This window comes from Thamnophis elegans, chromosome 2 (assembly GCF_009769535.1).
Source record: "Thamnophis elegans isolate rThaEle1 chromosome 2, rThaEle1.pri, whole genome shotgun sequence".
NCBI lineage: Eukaryota > Metazoa > Chordata > Lepidosauria > Squamata > Colubridae > Thamnophis > Thamnophis elegans.
The window spans coordinates 57,482,951-57,506,320 of record NC_045542.1 but is presented as its reverse complement, the minus strand read 5'-3'; the positions used below and the strand labels follow the sequence as shown (position 1 = coordinate 57,506,320).

General features: G+C 40.1%; 1 pseudogene; it reads right to left on the bottom strand.

The window, feature by feature from the left end:
• Positions 1-562: 562 nt before the first annotated feature.
• Positions 563-18,256, bottom strand: LOC116523920 (annotated as a pseudogene).
• Between the last annotated feature and the right edge of the window lie 5,114 nt (positions 18,257-23,370).

Below are 23,370 nucleotides of genomic sequence, written 5' to 3'. Positions count from 1 at the left end.
TTGGCACTTCTTACCTACCTACCCTATAATGTGTCGCCTGTAAATAAGCCTTCTTTCTTCACTAATGATTGCTTAGGTCAGATTCCTGTTCTCAGGAACATTCAAATGCACATAAACAATATTTCAACTTTCAACAAATTCCTCTTTTCTCTTTTTGCAATGCTATGGAAGAAAACAGTGCCTTCTTTCATGCCAAGGATTAACTGAAAAGGCGAATTCTTCTCCAAATTGATCAGGGACACAGTGTTAGGCTTCTCTCAGCTGACAAAGCAAAGTACTGCAATCTTTTAAAAATATTTGTTAGGCATTTTTTATATATTTGATACTACAGTAAACTAAACTACAGTATACTACACATAAAATAATGTCTAAATAAAATTTATAAATGATATAAAACAATATTGGGTTTTATACTTTAAATATTTCAATTAAATATTTCCCAGAACACAAACATTAAGCAAGCATACTGTAATAAATCATGAACCAAAAGAGAAAAAAAACAGTGATATAGATGGTGCTCAATTCCTTTTGCCTCTTTTGTCCATCTGCACTATGTACAGCACTAGTAGTAATTCTTTTCCTTCATTTGGTAATGGTGTGATGATCTATTACTAAGTTGTTTACTTCTAACTGTGTGAGAACCAGTTTCCACATCCTGATAGGGGAAGCATAAATTAATGATAGAGAATAGTATTTATACTTGGGGTTGAAATAAAGGGTTAGATTCCTTGGTGCTCTCTCAGCTTGGTTGTTTTCTTGCAGGTTTTTATTACCCAAATTAGGTACCATCACAACTAGAAAGTAAGAAGTGGGGTTCAAGACCACTCCCATTGATGATGTTACCTAGCCTGGATAATGAAACGTTGGAAAGAAAACAACTAAATTCAGAGAGCAACAAGAACCTAACAAGGAGAGAAGCAACTTAGAACTGAGGAGAATTTTTCTGACAGAACAATTAATCAGTGGAACAACTTGCCTCCAGAAGTAAATGCTCCAACACTGGAAGTTTTTAAGATGTTGGATAATCATTTGTCTGAAGTGGTGTAAGGTTTCCTGCCAAGGCAGGAACTATAAGACCTCTAGAGTCCCTTCCAACTCTGTTATTCTATTTTAACATCAGCACTACTTGTTGGGAGTAGAGTTTGTTTTCATTTTACATTCCAGTAGTTTGTCCTGTCAGTGTTGGTGGAATGACCTTAGTGGTTTCTTTGGTTAGAATGTTTACTGTTAGCTTGTTTTGAAATTCCTTGACTGGGATATTGTTTACTTATTGATTGTTGGTCTAATGTTACTCTTGTTGAGCTCTGGTTACCTGGGTGTTGCTTGCTGGTGAGGATGTGTGTTGGTCTTTTATTTCCTTTTTGGGCTGTTGATTGTCTATTTTTAATGGTGTGCAGACATAGTTTATGTCCCTGCTAACACTGATGATGTTACCCAGTTTGGTTAATGAAAAAACAACAACCAAGCCCAGAGAGCACCAAGATTTAAATTAATGGCATGCATGAATTTCCCACTGTATTCAAGATAGAATTAATTTAATAAGTGATACAAGAATAAATAAGTGTGTATTTCTAGAATCTGGAGCTGAGCTACAGTATTACTTTGACTTCAGTAAACCTGTTGGGAATCAGGAGAGACCAAAAGGAAGTGCCTTAAATCAGAGTGATCCTAAACTATTAGCTACCCCCTTGATTTTAGTGTCCCCTCATTCTGAGCAGTTGTGTGACAATTGCCCCTGATCTAAATAGTTATTTCCATTATGAAAAACACCAATGAAATAATCCTTTGTACTTCCTTTTCAAACACATGCACACTGACCAATTTTGTTGCATTGAGGAAGGCTTCTTTATAAAAATCATTTTTGGTGTATTTTCAGTTATTGACTCCCATTACTGCTTGGACAAATCCCTGCAATTTTCCTTGCTGAGGGTTTTTTGGGGAAGAGATTTGCACTTGCCTGCTACCTAGGGCTGAGAAAGTATGGCCCAAAGTTACCCATCTGGCTCCATGCCCAAGGGAAGATTAGAATTTACAATCTCCTGGTTTTTAGCCTGATGTCTTAACCACTACATCCAATTGGCTCTGTATAAAGCCATTTTTGAAGGTTTGAAGGTTTATTGCATTTATATGCCGCCCTATTCCCGGAGGGACTCAGGGCGTCTAACAAACCCAGAAAGGGGGGGGGGGTAAAGCAACAAGGTAATACAACAAACAAGATACAAAGAGAATTTAAAAAAACAATCAACAGTCACACAATTCAAGGGGGGGAACTCATCAACCCCAGGCCTTCCGGCACAGCCAGGTTTTAATGGCTTTACGGAAAGCCTGGAGGGAGGTGAGGGTCCGAATCTCCATGGGGAGTTCGTTCCAGAGGGCCGGAGCAGCCACAGAGAAGGCCCTCCTCCGGGTAGTAGCCAGGCGGCATTTGCCAGTAGATGGAATCCAGAGGAGGCCTAATCTGTGGGATCTAATGGGCCTTTGGGAGGTAATTGGCAGCAGGCGGTCTCTCAAGTACCCAGGTCCAATACCATGAAGGGCTTTTATGCAATTTATGTATTTATTAAATGTATATACCATCCATCTCCCTGATACGATTACTCTGGTCAATTCCTATCAGAGGGTTTGCATTCTCCCCCCCCCCCCACATCTATTGAACGCTACAGAGACAGTTGCGAATTCCAGAACATGGTATACCTCCTGAAAAATAGAATTACTGGCTACTTGAGAGGAAGAATAAAATAAAATAGGTTTTAAAGCAATATTGCTCCTTTAAAAAGAAACATTGACTTCTGTGGCATATGGTAAGCATTCATTCATACATCTTGATCTTGCATGTAAATTTCATTCCAGTACAACTATTTTATGTTGTTCCCATGATGAACTTTGTGGTAAATGGATCTAATTGAATCATTGTATGAAATTCAGCCTCTCTCTGTTGTTTACTAGTACTATAAAAGGAGCCTGATTTCTTTAAACACGAAGGGCAATATTATGAGTTTTCAGAATTTATCAGGAGAAAAAAATAGTGGTTTTCTAGTGACTTGTATAGACTTTTCCCTTTATTATTAGCGTAAAAAGAATAGAAAGACTTTAGTGTTTGAATGTCTGATTTTTCCAGTGATAATTAAGTGATGCCCTTAATGTACACAAACAGGCCTACTGTTTTCTCTGCCCCTCTCTCTCCACTTCCATTGTCTTCTTCACGGGAAAATAGAAAGTAGCCCATTTCTTTGTGACCTAATTGTTCTACCACTCCAAGATTAATTCTCTCCCCACTTGCAATAATAGCAACTCTGCTGAAATGACAGGCCGCCTATCCTAAAATGTAGCTGCAATTAAATTCCCCAAAGAGTTAATCAAGGGTTCCAATTAAAAGTAAGTTGGCTTCCTGTCATGGCCAGCAAAATCTGGATTTTCATTCCAGTGTCTTCAGATTCTCTTTTTCCTTTGAATATCTGCACAGGGTAGATAGATCTCAAGCTGTCATCTGTCTTACATTATGACCCCTATGCCAATATCTCATTGGTGGTTTTAAATCACTGGTATCAAATCTTCATGTCTTCAGTAGTCAATGACTGTCTAATTTCCACCTGGGAAAAAAAGACCCCCCACATACACTTTATTTTACTAGCTTTTTTACTTCATTTTCAATTTCTTTGCCTTAATGACACATCTTCTGTGTATGAAACTTATTTTGGTTCTTTTGAAAACTTAGGTTTAAGTAATTTCTATATCTGGAAGGTCATGTGACAGACTGGCCAATGATGTTTACTTTTTTCATTCTTTCACAGGCAGAATGAAAGGTATTCAGTAAATGTATTTCAATAAATCTAGTTTTCCCATTAGGTGGAAATAGATACTGTAGCTGCCTTAGATAATGCCATAAGAAATTATTATTATGGCAATATCTGTGTCTACCTTGAAACCTACCCGGAATTTCATAACTAGGAAGTCCAAGTTATTCTCCAAAGTTGATGAACTTGTCCGTTGAATCAGGTACTAAAATTCACGTTTGGCCTTGCTAAAGTGGAAGAATAAATTCCAGCAAGTCAACTAAATATCAGGAAATATCAATCTCCATCATTTCTTACCTATTCTTTAGTAGCCCATTCAAGAATAAAAACATAAGTAAGCAACATGTAAACCACAATAATTGAGTTCAATTCCAAGACATTTTGGCTGCTTCCAGAAGACACTGCCTTGAATTACTTAGTCTGAGATCAAATATGTGAGTTTTTTTTAATTTCTTTTTTTTTTTACAAAATAGTTGTTTTACTGCTACTATTTGATATTGTTTCTAAGAGAGTCAGAACAGGGACAGGAAGATGGACAGTAAATTAATTTAATTAATAAAAGAAGGAAGGAAGGAAGGAAGGAAGGAAGGGAGAGAGAGAGAGAAAGAAAGAAAGAAAGAAAGAAAGAAAGAAAGAAAGAAAGAAAGAAAGAAAGAAAGAAAAAGAAATGTTTAAATGTATATGGGGGATTGTTAAAACATGCTAAAATATTTGGACCCAGATTGTTGTGGGCAATATGCTGACTCTGTAAGCTGCTTAGAGAGGGCTGCAAAGCACTGGGAAGCGGTATATGAGTCTAAGTGTTATTGCTATTGAAGAGAGAGGAATACCATATTTTTCAGAGTACAAGACACACCTTTTTCCCTCAAAAAAGAGGGTGAAAATCTGGGTGCATCTTATACACTGAATACGGCATTTTTGGCCTCCCCAAACCCCACCCACTTTGCAAAAATGGCTGTGCATAGCCTTTAGGAGGCTTCCAGAGTGCTCCTGGGGGCTGGGGAGGGTAAAAATGAGCAAAAGACAGGCCATTTTTGCTTGTTTTTGCCCCCCAGCCCCAGGAGCACTCTATAAGCCTCCTAAAGGCTATGCATGCCCTTTTTTTGAAAAAGAATGGGCCCATTTTCACGAAAAACAGATCATTCTTTGCTCATTCCCCCACCCCCACCCCCAGCTCCCAGGAGCACTCTACAAGCCTTCTAAAGGCTATTCATGCCCTTTTTTGATAAAAAAAATGGGCCCGTTTTTGTGGAAAATGGGCCATTTTGGGGAGGTCTGCAGAGTGCAAAACCTTTTTTTTTTAATTTGCCTCTTCAAAATCCTGGTGCATCTTATACTCTGGTGCATCTTATACTCTGAAAAATACAATAAAGAGGATAAAAGAAGGATTAGTTAAATATTTCACCACTGAAATTATACAACCTGCCTGGTAAAGGGCAGCAGTAAGGTTATATGTCACGATTTTAACCTAGCATCTCCAACAAACCAATTTATATATTTAGAATTGTAAAGGAATAAAGCTACTGTACTCAGTCTGCAACATAAAATGACAGAAAAATAAAGCTGCTTCTTTCTTCCTCTTTCTCCAAAACTTCCACCCCTCCCTTTTAATAAAGTATTGGGTCTTTGTAATATGTTTTCATTCAATGTGTAGTTAGCTTTTCACTTGGGAGGCCAAACAACCTAACAATCCTGCTTACATGGATAACTGGAATACAATAGCTGAAGGAGCAATATGGTTGGCTTCCAGCAATATTTGTGATTGCAAAGAGTGTGGAGGGGGGCGAATGCCCTCAAATCATGGAAGATGTTGCTGGCCAGTAATTGGTAGCTCATAGGACTTAATGCACTATTAACACATGACAGGGCAGGTGATACAAGTCACTTCAACAGCTTTTCCTGCACCATTCCAATGGTTTTAAAATCTGTTTAATTAATGCTTCATAATTGCCTTTTTAACTGCGTAGCAACAGAAGATTAGAATTAGAATCTTTCGTGCCCAATGGTAAATATATTCCAGGGAATGAGGCATTTTTCAGGGAAGCCTGAAAGTAAGTGTGTACTATTCTTAAAAAGGAGTGAAGGGAAATGCCTTCCGAGTGTAACATTCTTCCAGTGGGCTTCTTTGAATCCACAGTAGACCACAGTCCCAGGCTGATGGATGATGGGGGGGAGGCTGGGACTGAAACATTTTCTCTCTCTCAATGGCCTCAAGGTGATACAGAAGCAGCCTAAAAAGAAGTTGAAAAGGGATGGAAAGAGGCATTGTTGAAATGCAGTGAAAGCCAAGGAACGGGAAGGGCAAGATGGATGGGAGGGAAAGAAGGCAGAATGGGAAGAAACAATGGTGGGGGGAGCTGGGAGAGACACACACACCCAGCTTCCTTCCATTGGAAGTGTGATCCTACTGTGGTGCCCATTAGCCATGGGAAGGGTGGTGAAATGGGGGTTGGAGTGCAGGGAGGGCTGAACCTCCCAGGCTGGGCTTAGAGGCTCCCCTTCTGCTTTCTGCCTCGCTGTGCTGCAGTTGCAGATTTCGGAGCAGGGCAGCAGTAAGGAAAATGGATATGTAGAATAGGCAGAACTCCCTCTAGGCAAGAAGGAAGTGCAGACCTATAGAAAGCCGAAAACACAAACACTCACCATCCCTACACTTTGCTTTGGATGCTGTGGTGGGGATTGGGGGAGGGGGAAGAGACCAGAGGTATCATAGGAAGCACACCCCTCGTATTTGTCAGCGGGGAAGCACGTTCACATTGTTCTTCCCTTGCCTTCTGCCAAAGACTGTCTGGTTTTAATAATCATAAATCAGGTCTGGCTCGTGCACTTGCTGGCAGTTCGAGGGAGGAAAATGGGGGAGGACGGGGGAGGGAAAGAAAAACCCTGGCCTAATGATAATAAAAAAGGGGAATAAAACAAAAACTGTCCCTGAGCTGCAAATATGAGCAAGAAGACAATAGCAAGATGGCTTTCTTTATCTTCCAGAGCCTTGCCATGTTGCCTATAAAGAAGGGAAGTTGGACTCTCTGTCACTTTGCCTGGCTGCTGAATAGGGCAGCCCAGAGTGGGAAAATTAATTTCCCAATCTGCAAATATCAAGAAGAAAGGGAGGGGGGAGTGAGGTGTGCAAGCATATTGCTAATTCCAGGGCTTCTTTAAAGGAGGAAAGAAATTAATCAGAGTCATTAAGGCTTCAGATGGAGGAAAATGAGTTAACTATTCCAGGCTCAGCTAGTTTTAGCTGGCTGGTTGATTCAAAAGCCCAGCTAAAGGAAGTTCCCTTCTCTACCAATATTGGGGGCCTGGGTTGAAATGAAGACACTCTGATAAATACACCCACGTGTCCTCATTTCATAAAAAATGAGAGATTGCTTGCCTCCTGCCCATCCCATTCTTCACCCATTAATTGACATCTGCTAATTGCCCCTAGAGGCTGCAGCATGTCAGCAGGAGACCTGAAGGCATTGCAAAGGATGGAGAGAGAAGAGTTAAATCTCAGGATTTTATATCTGCAGCTAGTAGAGCCATTTGGATTTTTATGCAAGAATTGAGATCATCAGCTTGAAACACTGCTTGATGTTGAGATTCACCCTGGCTTCTGCGTTAGGACTTATTTTCCAGTTGGGTCTTATTTTGGGGAAAATACACCACTAAATGCTTATGTCTAGCTGATGATCTTAACTGGGGCTTATTTTGGGGGTAGGATTTATATTAGGCGCATCCTAAAATCATGTTAGGGCTTTTTTGGGGGGGTCTTATCTACCTACTCCCCCCTCTCAGTGTACCTCATGTACATTTGGCTATTTGCTGAAACATCTAACAATACGCAGGAAGCTGTCCATATGTAAAATAGATGGTTGCACTATTGTATATGACCTTCAGTGCTGAAACAATCACAGGGAGATCCTTTTTGCAACCTAGGTTCATTCCTCAAAAAAACGGTCCCTCGGTTAACAATACTGAAATGAGGAAGATGAGTCCTTACTAGAAAGTCCCAGAAGCAGAGGGCTGAGGCTCTAAGACAAGGGTAGGAGAAGAATAGTCCTAGAGCTGGGAAGTAGGGCCAGGATTAGGATTTGGGGTTTCTCAAAAAGCCACCAGTTTTGCTCTGGTTTTAGATAAAAGGGCACAGAATCTGAAGCAATGAACTCAGCATGTATGGCATTTTTCCTGAATATGGTTGGTCCATCATGTTTCATGATAAATCAAATGTACATTAATTAAGTGAAACCTAGGAAAATGGAAATTATGACTATTAAACCACATTCAGAATAAAACTACATTCAAGCCTTAGAAGGTAGCAGGAACACTCATCGGTAACTGACCTTTTCTCTGTGCACATGTTAAGCAGCTTTGGCTAAGATAGTATTTAGATGGGATTCCACCAGAGTATACTATGATTAGCCAGAAGTGTCTGTAGACTATATAAAAAAGCCAAGATGTTATCCATGATGGGTAATTGAAGCAGGTTTTTTTATGCAAGATGCATATAAAATTAAGCAGAGCTGTAATTGCCCCATTGCAGCTGCAATCTTGATATATTTTTTTTAAATCATGCTTTAAGGACATCTCTGGTAGAGACTAGAATGGGAGATTGTAAACCAGCCTAGAAGAAGCCTGCTTCTCTACTATGGCCAAGAAACCCTGCGTGATGATGCCCATATATCTTTAAGACTCAACAAGATTATTGTTTTCTCAAAAGGAAAAATTATATAGCTACCATTCTACCTTATTTTTTTTCTTTAAAAGATTCAAAATTCATATTTCCTAAAAAGATATGATGACAAGATCTGTTAACTACCGTAGGTGGAAATGGTAAAAATGGAATAAAACTGAGAAATGCGTTTTTCATTTTACGATAATTTAGCAAATTATCCCAATTGCTTGGTGAATGATGTGCAACATGGAATAACCCAAAGGACGTGTGTACAAAGGACATTTTGCAATAAAGCAGAGAACCTGCCCCTGCAACACAGTTAAAATGTAGCAGCCATATATGGAAAAGCATGCATATGCATATAAAAATGGGGGATTATGAAGCAAATGTATTCAAAGCTGAGGGATCAAAAATCAGCCTCCCAGCAATAGCCCATTCTGTTGCTGGAAACTGTGTATTTGAGAAGAAAATTTCACATCACCTTTGTTCATGTAAAGCAAAGATGCCAGCATTGTTTGTATCTGCATAAATCTCTCTATAGAAAGGAAAAGAACCCAGAGTTGTGAACAAAACTCAGGGATCGTGGGCTAGACTTCATCTGGGATTGTATGTAGCTAATATTCCAGTTAAATAAATACGTTTTGCTAATTGGATTACTCAGAGAGCATAATATGTACTGGATTTTCAACATGATGCTAATGAATTGTGTGAAGAACTTAATCATGTTAGCTCGCAAAAGGCTTGTAAAAGATGAAATTAAAAAATAAGTAGAAACTGACATCTACTGCATTTCCTAGTGCGTTCTCTTTTTTTGTCATCCTTCTTACTCTTCATTTCAGCTCTCTCTGGCTGTGTGTGTTTAATCTGTTTGCGATTAAGGAGGCTGGGGTGATTGAATAGACCCTGGAGGACAAAGTGATCCTCTTCTTGCAATTGTCTCTCCTGTTTATGCTGATTGATATCAAGATAGAAAGAGCAAGACCTTAAGCTGCCTTTTAGAGGCAAAGAGGATAGCTGCTTACTTTCCTGGACATATTTTGATGGAAATGAGGTCAGGAGGAGTAGACAGTAAGAGAAGCTGTGGCAAAAAAACAGAGAGAAAGATGCGTGAGTCTGTCACTCAAAGAGGCACAAGTTCAACTATCAGGTTAGGTCACATTAAAAAGAGTGAATTGAATTGGAAAATGCCCCTGGGATACTGAACCTAGCAAAATGGAGTGGGGAAAGCCTAAAGGTGGACGCATGCTGGAGAGGTGCATTCATGTCTATGTATCAACAGATGGTTGGGACAAGCTTGCGTAGCAGATGCTTTTTATACCAATTGCCTTGTGGATACTCTCCCCACTCCTTACTTTCCTAGGACCAGCATAATCATGGCTGATATTAAACTCTCACACAACGGGCAGAGGCAGATGGCTTGGGTTGCAGTTGCTGCTATCTCTGGAGCTCTCCCAAATTCCTGGATCAATCCTATTATGTTAGCTTGACAGTCCCTTGGGCTGTTACCTTGGAATCAGCCACATCTTCCTTGCCCTGGGAGACTGTTAATTCAGGGATATTAGCTTCTCTGAAAACTGGGATCCTTGACAGTGTAAACAAGCCCCTGAAGGAATAGAGATTGCCATCAGCAGTTGCAAGTGATAAATGTGCTGTTAGGAAGAGATAACTTGTAGCCCAGTCAATAGAATAACCCTGGGAGTTATATATAACCTGGTATGTATTATTTATGTGACAGCTTCTTTTCCTTGGCAGCGTTCTTTCTCCCTTTCTCTTTTCATTGAAATACAGCTCCATCCAAGAACTGACTCAATTTTTACTACTTAAATGTGGGTGTAGCTTTTGTGCAGTCCCATCCATGGTGAGATGGTCCATATTTATCCCATCTCTCTGTTTTCCAATTAGCCGTTTGTGGACCCACCCGTTAAGCTGCCTGGGGAGGGACAAAATGCTAACAGTATTGATGGACAAGTAAGCAGTATCACTTTCATGCCCATTACTTGATTAACTTTCTTCTCTGAAGAGTTAATCAATCACTGTGCAAATTATGTGCCACTTAGCAATTTTGGGTAATATGGTTTCATTCAAAAATGCTTTTGCTTCCCTCCCTGGCCCCGCTTTCTAGCTGGAGCTCTGCTTACCTGACCAAGCAGTTTTGCCCTTTTTCTGAAATGTTCTGCTAAGCCTCATTAATCTGATATCTGTATTACATATTTTAATATTTTATGACCTATTTGCTGTCTCACCTCCCTGGGATCGCTGGTATGGAGGGCACTGAACAAATATTTTAAATAAGTTGGTAATACAAAAGAGGCTCTCAGAGAATAGAAAATTTGTGAAATTGACTTTTGCGTTTTGACACACCAGTAAAATGCTAGCCTGTGAATCAGAACTTAATTCAGAAACAGAAACCTTAGAACCATTACTACTGACGTGAACACGCATTTGTCTATCCCTGTGCCTAATAATCTTATGAACTGGCCACAAAACAAGAAACAACATTCCCAATCTGAGAAAGTGAATTGTGCACAAAGAGGCCAAGGCACATTTCAGGTTCAGTTATTGGCTGCCTTATATGCAGTCAGGCTAAAATCTTGTATGCCTGTCAGTGAGGGTATAAATGTGTACAAATCCCAGCCCAAATACTCTAGCTGGATGGCTCCTCAATTGGTTTTTGTTCATTTAGAGATAACATTTGAAAGAATTGCCTCAAATGAATGAATGAATGAATGAATGAATGAATGAATGAACAATAATTGCCATACTTTGTATACATCATTGGAAAACCCAATTTTATTTACATATAGGCGCTTCGTTTTCTCTTCCCTGATGTCCATACACAAAATGCCTCTTCTCTTTTTTCTTACACTGCAGCTTGTCTTCCTCCAAAGACTTTTTCCCAATGATTCTCTTTCCTTTTTCTCCCATATCTTCTCAGCTTTGGTCCAAGTACTGAAAACTGAGCCACTCAAATCCATTCTATAATACCAAACTCTCCTTTTCCCTCACTGATTACAAGAGATGGGCAAGTAGAAGGAGGAAGTTAAGGTGAATGAACTGAGCATCTGAAAGTTGGCTTCCAGTCTTGTGTACACACAAAATTGTTTTTGCTCAGTCAAATTTTTTTCTTCCTTTAGTGTTATTGTATTTGAAAGCAGCTGTAGCTCTTTTTGATTGTCTCTAGTGAAAATGTTATATAAAGTAAAAGAGGTATTTAAGAAATGAGGGAAAGAAGAAAGAAGTAGATGCAAGAAAAGAAAGGAAAGTGAAAAAAAACTCTAGTTATAATGGCTTCCAACCTTCTCTTCATCAGATAATGACATATTCATCATCTCCCTTCCTTCTTATCTCTTCCTAAAATCCCTTCAACCTCATATTAAGTTGTCATCTTTTTCTACCACTAAATCCGTTACATCTTCATTTCACTTTTTTTTCTTTTAACAAAAAGTCCATAAAAGATTTCAAGTCTTTTAAGAAAGCACTTGTTTTTCCCTGACAGATCCATTTTGCCATTTCTGCTAATTCTAATAGATTTACAATCCATTCCTCCATTGTGGGTGTGTCAATAGTCTTCCATCTTTGTGCATATAATAATCTTGCTATCATTGCCATATAAAAAATATTAAACTTCCATGCATCTTGAAGGCAGCCTTAGTTCTTGATGGAAGGCCATAAAACATATCACAATTAAATTGAGAAATCAAAAAACATCTCAGAAGAAGGAAAACTACTCCTGTAACACTATGACAACACTATGAACCTGTCTGGCTAGTCATTAGGAGTCTTGACTTGATTTGACTAGAGAGAGAAGTTTGACTGAAGAGAGAGACATTTTATCTTAGCATTTAAGATATAATGCTTAATCTTCCTTTAAGGTCTTGGTTTGAGCCTTTGACACGCAAATAGCAGAATAATGTTTTTTAAGCCAGTGTTTTTCAACCTTTTTTCTGCAAAGGCACACTTTTTTCATGAAAAAAATCACGAGGCACACCACCATTAGAAAATGTTAAAAAAATTTAACTCTGTCCCTATATTGACTATATATAAAGTAATTTTCCCACGGCACACCTTACACTATGTCACGGCACACTAGTGTGCCGCGGCACAGTGGTTGAAAAACACTGTTTTAAGCAAATAAGTAAGGAATTTCTCCACCAAAGTTTTAAACTCTCTCTCTTTCCCACACAAAGATGGAGAGGGAATGAGGGAGGGTGGGAGGGAGAGGGAGAGGCACACAATTACTATGGGAGATATTGCTAAGACAAAATAGGGTCCCTGATGTTGTATTTCTGTATGGTTTGTCTGATGGGGGTGGGTGTGGGGGTTGAAAAGCAAAATGAAATGCACCCAAGCCCCTGAAAAACATGCCAATGAGATAAAAATATGGGCACCTAATGATGTATAAGTATGTAACAGTAGTATGAGGATAGCGGGAAATTTGAATCCGTCTTGCACTGCATCCAAAAAAGAGGTTGTTATGAGGGGGGGGGAGAAAACAAATGGAATTTGTATATAAAAAAAGAAAAACTAGCAATGTGGAAAATAATCTTTTTTTTTCTTTTTTCTTTGGGAATAAAATTACTAATGCCACTGATAATAAATGGAGTTTGCTAAAAGGCAGAAATACACCACATAAAATAGAGAATGGAAGGGAAAGAAAGAGAGAGAAAGGAGACAGGAGAGAGGGAAGTAGAAAGGAGGGAGGGAGTAGGAGAGAGGGAAGGTGTGGAAAGAGGAGAGGAGAGGGAGAGAGCAAGGGGAAGTAGAGAAGAGAGAGAGGGCAGAGGGAAGAAAGGAGGTAGGGGGGAGGAAAGAGGGAGAGGAGGAGAGCAGAAGATGAAATAGACTACAATATGGTGATGGAAAGCAGAAGAGCAAATAAAAATTGAAGAGGTTTAATGGCAAGAGGAATTGATATATTATTGAATATTCAAAAAATGTTTGCTAAGATGTAATGGTATACTTTGGATTATATTATATGTATGTTAAAAAATAAAAAAACTTTTGGCAAAAAAAAACCCATGCCAAATCCTTAAAAGAGCAGAACCGCACTGAAGTACTGAGCAGGAGAATTTTTAAAAAGCTTGGTCAATATTATGTTTAATATGTTTCCCTGACACATGTTCTCTTCCAAGTAAAATAGCAACATTTTACTTAGTTCTCATTAACACAGCAAAGTTCAGCGCTGAATGCTTGTCTTGTTTGATGCTTCCTCATAATTAGCAACATAAGATTTGTTCATAAGTTCATAAGATTTTTTTGCAGCCTTCCAGATCCCCAAACCACAAAAGGTGGCAGTGATCATTTTTCCAGATAATCCCCCATGTGTTATAACCGAGTGCCGTTTCTGACTATAAAGACCGTGCAATGCATTTACACTGTTTGGGTGGCATTAATTCAAACAGGCCAGTAACATTTTTCAGACTAGCATACTTTATTAAATGAGTCGGATTTGAGCACTGTAACTCCCTTCACCAGTTGCGTGGAGTGGATGAATCCCATATCAGGTCAGCCACGTCCTGCATCTGATGAAAGGAGCTCATGAAAGCTCATGCCTATTAATTAAATGTGTTAGTCTGAAAAGGTGCCACCAGCCTGCTTCTGGTTCTTGACTGTCCCTGAACTCTTGGGCACAGAGAGGAGAGGAGAGGCAGAGATGAAGCTGAACACCCACACTTACTACTTGAAGCACCCACACATACTCTCTGAACAGGTCATTCTGCCTATGTCTCCCTTTCTTAGACACTTAAATATACACAGCAATTTCCCCTGAAGGAATCGCTGGAGGGCAAAATGTTCCAGCTTCACTATCAATAAGCCCAGTGTAAGAACTCTATTGTTTTTCCTATTACTCTTAGCATCTATAGATGAAACTGACTGTGGTTACCAGAAGCTTTAATTTCTCTCCTTGTATCAGTCTTTAAAAAGTTCATTATTTTTTCATTGTCAAAAGTGACAGAGAAACTGGGAGGAATCTGCTCCCTATTGTCCAACTATGAGTAGTCCTGTCTGGCTGTCGCCCTCCCTCTCTAAAGATAAAGAAACTAGAATATGGAGAATTGTTGCTGCCTTCCATGAGGTAAAGGCACTTTCTACCCTGTTTCCCTGAAAACAAGACCTCCCTGAATAATAAGCCCAATTGGGCTTTTTTTAAAATAATCTTTATTGGTTATATATATATATATATATTTTAAATAAGACATACAAATACAAATACAACTTTAAACATACAACACCCCCACCCCCCCACGGTGACAGTCATTCACAGCCCAACTTTTTTTTTCTTCTTCCTCATTGTTTAGTCTCTAACCAGGATCTTCTCGTTACAAAGTTCAGGGATCTATTACAATACCCATGTTCACTTTTAGTTCCCATTGTTAACAACTAACAGCTATTTAACTTTCCCCCTTCTGTTCTCCTTGTCGCCCACATATACCATAGGTTCCAGCTAAGATAATAATTTCTCCTTTGTCCCTCAGCCAACCCGTCATTCTGTCCATTTCTGCACACTCATAAATCTTTTTAATTATGACATCTTCCGATGGTATGGAAGTAGATTTCCAAAATTGCACATAGGTTATTCTTGCGGCCACAATTATATGTAGGCTCAAATGCCATATAGATTTACTCATATTTTCTGGTTTTATGCTTAATAAAAAATTCTCAGGTTTCCATTCCATGCTTGCCCCGGTAACCTCTTTTAGCCAGTTTTGAATCCTTCTCCAGTATTTCGTGGCCTCAGTACAGGACCACCAAATATGGTAGAATGTGCCATCCCTTCTTCCATATTTCCAACACAGTGGAGATAACCCAGGAAACATTTTGGTTAACCTCGTTAGGGGGAAGTGCCACCTATAAACCATTGTGTATATGTTTTCTTTAAACGCTGTAGATATTATAAGTTTAATAGTCTTACTCCATAGATCCCACCATTTGCCCAGTTCAATCTCATAGCCAAAATTTCTCTCCCATGCTATTAGAAGGCTTTTATGGGCTTCAATTGGGCTTTTGAGTGCATGAATTAAAATAAGACTGAGAAGGTGGATTGGAAAAGTTCCAGGGGCCTTGTGAGTAACAATAATGTTGCAGAGGTGGGTTAAACCCAGTGAAGAAGTGAAAGATCACAAAGATGACAAAACCATAGCAGGACTGAAAAAGAAGGCCCACACAATTCAAAGGGAGCTTCTATCATCCTTGCCAAAGGCCTGGATGTTCAAGGCCATTTGAAACACCATCAGAGTAGGGGCTATCCAGATGTTGAGGGCACATCATTCTAGAGCACAGGCATTGCCTTTAGAGTACTGTATATTTAAATTGAAATTAAATTAAAACACTTAATTTAACAGTGAATGAATAACATAGCATAGCAGAACATAAAACATAAGTAACAAAATTCCAGACTGGTATAAATTCATTTTAAAATGATACCAATGGATGATACTAGTCCAGCTCTGCATTTGGCATTGCTTTGTTGGTTGTTACTCCAGCAATTAAATGATTTTCCTTCTCATCATTTTCAAATAGCATCTGGCTAGATGTGACTGCCTATAGGTGCCTCATTCTTGTATGCTTGTGAACTGGAACCCAGTATTCATTTCTCTTCAGTAAAAAAGGAAGAAAGGAGAAAAGTTTATGCTTTCTTGTAAAACTGGATGGATGGATGGATGGATGGATGGATGGATGGATGGATGGATAGATAGATAGATAGATAGATAGATAGATAGATAGATAGATAGATGGATGCATACATATGTACGTACGTACATACATACATACATACATACATACATACATACATACATACGTACGTAGCATTCTCTTTTTCCTGGTTATCTAAGATGGGGCTTAAAGCAAAAGGGAATATACACTCCTTTGCCCTTAATTCAAGAGGGAGAGTCCTGGGGACATCCAGATATTGAAGAACTGCATTTCCTAGCAGTTTCAACCAGCATGGCCAATCATGTGGATACTGGTAGTTGTAGTTTAATTCAACAACTGGAGAACTACAGAATTCTCACCTCTCCTTTGCTTACTTTTGTCTCACCAGGTATGAGGTTTGTAATCATGGTTCACATCAGGGATGTGCAGTCACTGGAGGCAGGGGAGGCGGGGCCTCACCAGTCTCATGAGGAAAAGGAAAGAATTTTTAAAATAATTAAAAAGGCCAAGGTAGTTGCTGCCAGACTCCAAGTCACAGTGACTCTGAGTCTGCTTAGTGCTAACTGTAGGGGGAGACGAGAGAACTATGGGCCTCTTTTGCATAAGGAATTTTTCGCCTTTTAAGAGTTAAGCAAGGGTTAAAAGGCGAAAAATTCCATATGCAAAGGAGGCATGTGATTCTCCTGCCTCCTGATCTGGGAGCAGCAAATCATGCTTTGCAGCCTTGCCTAATTAAGTTGCTTTTTTATTTAATTTTTTACACTTTCATCATGGCGGGCGGAAAGAGGAGAGTTGAAATCCACAGCTGGAAAAGGTATGTGGATCAGACGGAGTGAGGGGGGGATTCAAAATTATTTGTAATGTAAGTAATTGTAATTTGTTTTTATTGTGTGTGTGTGTGTGTGTGTGTGTTTTACCCGCCTCTGCTGTCGCGGGGGTTGACAAATTTATTTTTACTTTTTATTTTTTATTTTTTAATTTTTTAAAGCCATGCTTTAAAGTGCCAGGGTGCCGCCCGGCCACAAACCAGGACATGTTTTGCTATATGGTGGGCCAAGGCGGCATGCACTTTAAAGTGCCGGCATGCCTTTCAGGCCAGCCAAGTCCTGCTGAATGGCCAGCCCAGAGGGCATGCCGGCACTTTAAAGTGCATGCCGCCTCAGCCTGCCATACAGCGAAACATGTCCTGGTTTGTGGCTGGGCGGCATGCACTTTAAAGTGCCAGCGTGCCACCTGGCCACAAACCAGGACATGTTTCGCGGTATGGCGGGCCGAGGCGGCATGCACTTTAAAGTGCCGGCATGCCTTCCGGGCTGGCCAAGTCCCGCTGAATGGCCAGCTTGGAAGGCATGCCGGCACTTTAAAGTGCATGCTGCCTCGGCCCGCCATACAGCAAAACATGTCCTGGTTTGTGGCCGGGCAGCATACACTTTAAAGAGGTGCTTGAAGATGGGCAAGAGGAGCTTGGCGGAGGCGGGCAGGGGCGAGACAGAGGGCAAACGGGCAAAGGCCAGGTCGGGCAGGCCGACCAGCGGGGAGATGTGGTGGGTGCTGAGCACCCCCGAGAAGCTGACGCTCTGGCGCAGGAGGTGCGCGGAGGCACCCCCGTGGCAGCCGAAGATCTGCGCCTTCTTGGGGAAATGGATAAAGTGGCAGCAGGAGCCGTAGGGACACTCGCCATGCAGGTAGAACTTGTGGCACAGCCCCATCTTTTACTTGGCGTGGCGGCTGACAGAGCGCAGCTCGGACAAGCCGTGGGCGAACTGGTACTTGGCACCATACTTACAGTGGCCCTCTAGCTGAAGGTGTGGCACAGCTCCATCTTGTAGTGGGACGATGGGGCAGGCGCAGCAGGCGGCTTGAGCGGTGGGAAGGCCGGCAGTGGGGGCGGCAGCAGCTGGGCAACCTTGCCTTTGATCAGGCTGACCAAGCGGTCCAGGTGCAGCAGGGGCTGTGGCTGCTCGCCTTTGGGGCTCCAGGGGCTGCACAGTGACCACACCGCCGAGTCCCTGCCACCACGCAGCACCGCCTCGGAGGAACAGGCCGAGTGGCCGCAGGAGAAGGCGGAGGTGGGCGCGTCAAGCTCTTCGCTCAGCGAGAGGTTGATCAGGTTCTGGTAGAGGTTCCGGATGTCCAGAATGGAGCTCATGGTGCCGCCTGCTGACAACTCCACTTTCTGGCGCTTTCTTTTGCCTGCCTGTCAGAACTCAGGTGGGAGGGCGAAAGAAAGTGCTTTAGACAGTGGGATGTTGGGGGAGAAGACTGCCTCACCAGCCATAAACCTCACCGCACGTCACTGGTTCACATCATTGGGATAAAATGTCCTTTTCATTTTTCTGATTTCTTGACTCTCAAACCACCTGAGACCTCAATGTCCTTCCTTACATCCCTGCTCTGGCACCATCATTTCTGAGTTCTTTCCATCATAAAGTCCTCAGTAAACAAACAAACAAACAAACAAAACCCTTTCCATCACACAAGTGTCTACTGTACCACAAACCTAAATCACACCAGGCATTAAATCTCTCTGACCATTACTACCAGCCTCTCATGAGTTTGCCATTCCCGTCTGGTGTGCTGCTATGCTGGAATAGCCGTTATTAATCAATTAACTGATGAAAGTTCAGATTTTATGTGGTTTATGGTATGAGAGTAGCTAAACAAAATATTTTCAGTATGATATGCACTCTTGCTGGTTAAAAAAAAACTCTGCTCACATATGCATAATCAGCATGTTGTGTGTCTAAAACATTCATTACCTGCCTTAATTCACTTGTATAATGGGTGGGATGAGCCAGAGCTCACCTGAAAATAAATCCAGACAAGATGGAAATGTTGCTGCAAAGAAAAAAGTTGAACCCCAAAGTTCTACTTCCCCAAGAAGAGCAAGTTCATAATAGCAGGGAGGTTGTCACTGGATTTGCAGAGGAATGAGAGACTTAAAATGGAGCAGCAGCTTCTTAGCTTTGGGGGATAGTATTGCTGTTGTTGTTGTTTTGTTGTTATTGTTGTTGTTGTTAATCTTCAATTCTATTCACAGTCTGTGACTGGTAAAAACTTAACAGTTCAAGGACCTAAGAGCTATTAAAATATTGTCTGAGTATATAGACAGTTCTAAGTAGGGTGGTTTTTTTGAAGTCATTTCCATGTCCCTAGGCAGCCTTTTGGGCATTGCTCCAAGGTTTCCTATTACTATAGGTATAACTGTTAATTTCTTCCTCTACAATTGCTCAACTTCAATTTGCAAATCGCAATATTTTGGTTGTTTGTCTTTGATACATGCATCACTTGGTATTGCAATATCAATGAACCAGATTTTTTCCAGAGTAGTGATGTCAGGCATGTTCTGGGTCAGATTATTATTATTATTTTTCTGCAGCTCCTGGTTTGATTCAGCCTATTTTCAATTTTTTTGTTCTTTTTTCTGACACTTCAGTTTTTAGAGAGCTATTTTGTTAAGGTCAACTCAATTTTATTGAGGGCAGCATCAGGGCCATGGTGGTTTGAACTCAGGTGGCTGGGTGGGTGTGGGTGACTTGGTGGGCATGGCCAACTGGGTAGGTGTGGCCAACTGGGTGGGTGTGGCCAGCTTGACCCCCTTCCCCAAACTGCTGGCATTTTCCTCTTCGCATTGGGCATTGCCAGGCCAAAGCCACACTGGCTTGATCTCCTCTTCACATTGGATAGACCAGGATGGCCCAGTGAGCCAGATCTGACCACATTACGAGCCAGATCCAGCCTGCAGGCCTTGAGTTTGACACCCCTGCTTTACATAATTTCTTTCCAACATTCCATTTCTCTAGAAATAGTAACAATCAAGAAAAATGTATAATGCAAAGCAGTAGCATTGTGCATACTCCCATTTCCTGGGAATAAACTCCATTAAGCACTTCTGAGGAAACAAGGCATTTTTAAGGAACTATATTGAAAGCAACTACTGGCACCTCCTAACTTGGAGAACTGTTTGATTGTTGACAGAATCTCTGTATCTTTTGTACATTCCGATGCTGGAGATGCAACAATGAACTTGGTGGCAAGATGTGTTCTACAAGGTTACACATGTTTGCTAAAGAAATAGGGATTGTAATCTTGTCATCTATGACCTTTGTAAGGCATGGAACGCTGCCAGTAACAAAAATATGATTTCTGAACAATTTTCACATTTGGGAATTCAGCCATTAATCACGATGTGTGTGAATGACTCGATATTGTGTGTGTTTTTTTAAATTGTGGCATTTGATTACTTTCCGTGCAGGTTGCTTGCATAAACTGAAGTTATTTGAAGAAAGTCTTATTTTTCTTGCTTAATAGCATTTCACTCCTCCATTTATCTGAAGACTGGAAGAAAGTTACCAAGGCAGAGTGTCTGTGTATTTTAAACTGGTTGACCGGCCCTGCTGAATACACACAGTATATCAGTGGTGTGCTTGTATAACCTTTATACAGCTTTCAAGCAGCTTGAACCCTGGAATTGATGAATTGAGCCCCCTGAGACCCAAACTGGCTGACATCGCGTTTTTAAAGTAGATAAATTATATCTATCAATTCTGTGTCAAGTTTGCTTCTCATCTCTTTTCATGACCTGTACATAAAGAGAGAAACAATTTCCCACAATATAGCATAGTAGCTATTTTAAAATAATTCGGAAACTATTTCTCTCTTACGTGAAGTTAAATAGAACACTTTACTTTTGAAATGTTTGCTTCTCTCTTTAAATATTTCTTTAAGTGATAAACTTTTACCTCAAAGCTGGACCACTGATTTTGAAAATGATAATGTTTCCTCCCAAGGGACACAATGGCTCAATGGCTAACACACTGAGCTTTTTGATCAAAAGGTCAACAGGTTGGCAGTTCGAATCCCTAGCACCGCGTAACAGAGTGAGCTCCAGTTATTTGTCCCAGCTTCTGCCAACCTAGCAGTTCGAAACATGTAAAAATGCAAGTAGAAAAATAGGGACCACTTTGGTGGGAAGGTAACAGCATTCCATGCACCTTCGGTGTTTAGTCATGCTGGCCACAAGACCAAGGAGATGTCTTTGAACAGCACTGGCTCTTTGGCTTTGAAATGGAGATGAGCCCTAGAGTCGGGAATGACTAGCACATATAGTTATGTGCAAGGGGAACCTTTACCTTTATCTTAATGTTTCCTCCAGAATTTGCAACTAAAGTCAGCAACCTTAACAATCCAGACCCAAAACCATGGCTTAAATGATCTTCTAGTGAAGTCTTCCTCAGACAGGTGCATTCCAGAAACATTTAATCAGTGCTGGCTGAGAATATGGAAGCAGAAGGTGGGTGGGACAGGTACACAAAACTGATTTAGAGCATTTCCCCCCTATTTAATGAGGTATGGTAAATATCCATAGTATTGCAAACTTAATCTGGTATTTATTTAATTACAGATAAAGAGCAAATAAACTGATCTTCAGTAAAAATGGTGCAGAAGAATTTAAGTCTTTGCTTAGTATTTCTATTTATATCCCCACTTATAAAGAGGCTCTTATATACACCTGTTGCAGAAAGGAGAATTAAAATAGAATGTTCTCTATACCACATAACTTTGTCTCTTAGTTCTTGGGATTTAAATTCCAATTAAGCTTATCATAAATGTTCACATTTCTGCTTTCACGTTTTTCTTGTAAATATAACGAAGTACTTTGAAATGTCTCTGACTTTCACGCATCATCATATTTCATTGCTCATGTTACATTTTTAGTTTTATTTATTTATTTTCATATTTTTTATTTATTTTCATATTTTTAAAATAATTGGTTGAGCTTGTTCTTTAAATCAGAAAAATGCTTATCAATCAGACATGAAAATTTTACGTCTAACATCATCTACACAGAAAACCAAACTCCAAAAGCTTTCTTTAAGCATATCCTATCATGGAAAACTGATAAATTTGATTTTTAGAAAGTATACTTGGTAAACTTTTCACATCAAACATTGTATTCATCTCCTGTGATTTATTTTTCTGATAGTCACAGTAGATATAAATTTGTTTTAAAAAAGTTATTTAGGAAAAGTTAAGACACTTCTTCTTTCTCCCAACCTATTTTTTCTCTCTCAAATATTTAGTTAATTTGACTTTTCCCTACTTTCTTACAATTATGCTATGCAAAGTTCAAAGGGATGGCAAGTATGTCAGTTCCCCAACTAACCCTTCACTCCATGAGAAAGGTTATTATCAAAGGGGCAACCAGACAGTCTGTCGCATGCCACAGAGTCAAACTCTGCTAAGTAACTAAATAAAGATGTAATTTTAATGATGATTAAATTGAAGCACCTCATTAATTTCATGTGAGAGGTGGGGAAGTACATAGCAGCTCTTTCTCTAAATTCATTGTTTGTCTGGCTGCAAACATCCCCTTGCAACGTCTGGTTGAGTCTAATTTAAGTATGTAAATTTAATGGTTCAGTAAGTAAAATTGCTTTTATTGTTTGGAATGGTTTGTGCAGTAATTTATGGGTTTTCAAGCTTCATTTGATGGGAGTGTCTGATACAGCAGGTGACAACAGTGAAGGACATATTTATCTTTAAGGATACAGATAAGGTATGTGTCAGAATAAATACCTTTGACTCCAGCCTACATCTGAGCTTTAGAACTAAAAGCCAGCATGTCGACATAATCATCTTATACGCTAATTGCAATCCTTTGGTTCATAAGCGTGTGCTGAAGTCACAAAAAAAGCCATTGTATCCTATTTGTTTCATTTTGCAAAACTTGGGTATCTTCACATTTATTCGTATCATAGTCCCCATGATCTTCAGCCAGCACATTTGGAAACCAAGTTGGGGAACAATGACATTGAGGTTAATAATTTGAATGTACGTTTTGACATTTCTCTATCCAAGCATTGTGATTTTGGTAGTTTCATTGTTGACTCTTGAAATGTTTAGCTGCCATCAATGCAGATCTACATGCATTTAATGTAGATTTCTATTGATAATGGGGACAGTTCATGGAATAAAGTCAATTACATTGTCTATACCAGTGATGGTGAACCTTTTCGGCACTGAGTGCCCAAACTGGAACCCCTGTGCATGCACATGCGCCGGAAACCCGAAGACCAGCTGGGCAGTGCACACATGCCTGGTTTTTTTTGGCTGATTTTAGGCGGTTTTGTTGGGCTGATTTTCAGGCCATTCTTTGGCACATTTTTAGGCTGCTTTTCAGGCTATTTGGGGGGCATTTTCAGGCCGTTTTTTGTTTTTCCATTGGAGCACCAAAAAGACCTAAAAATGGCCTGCAAAATG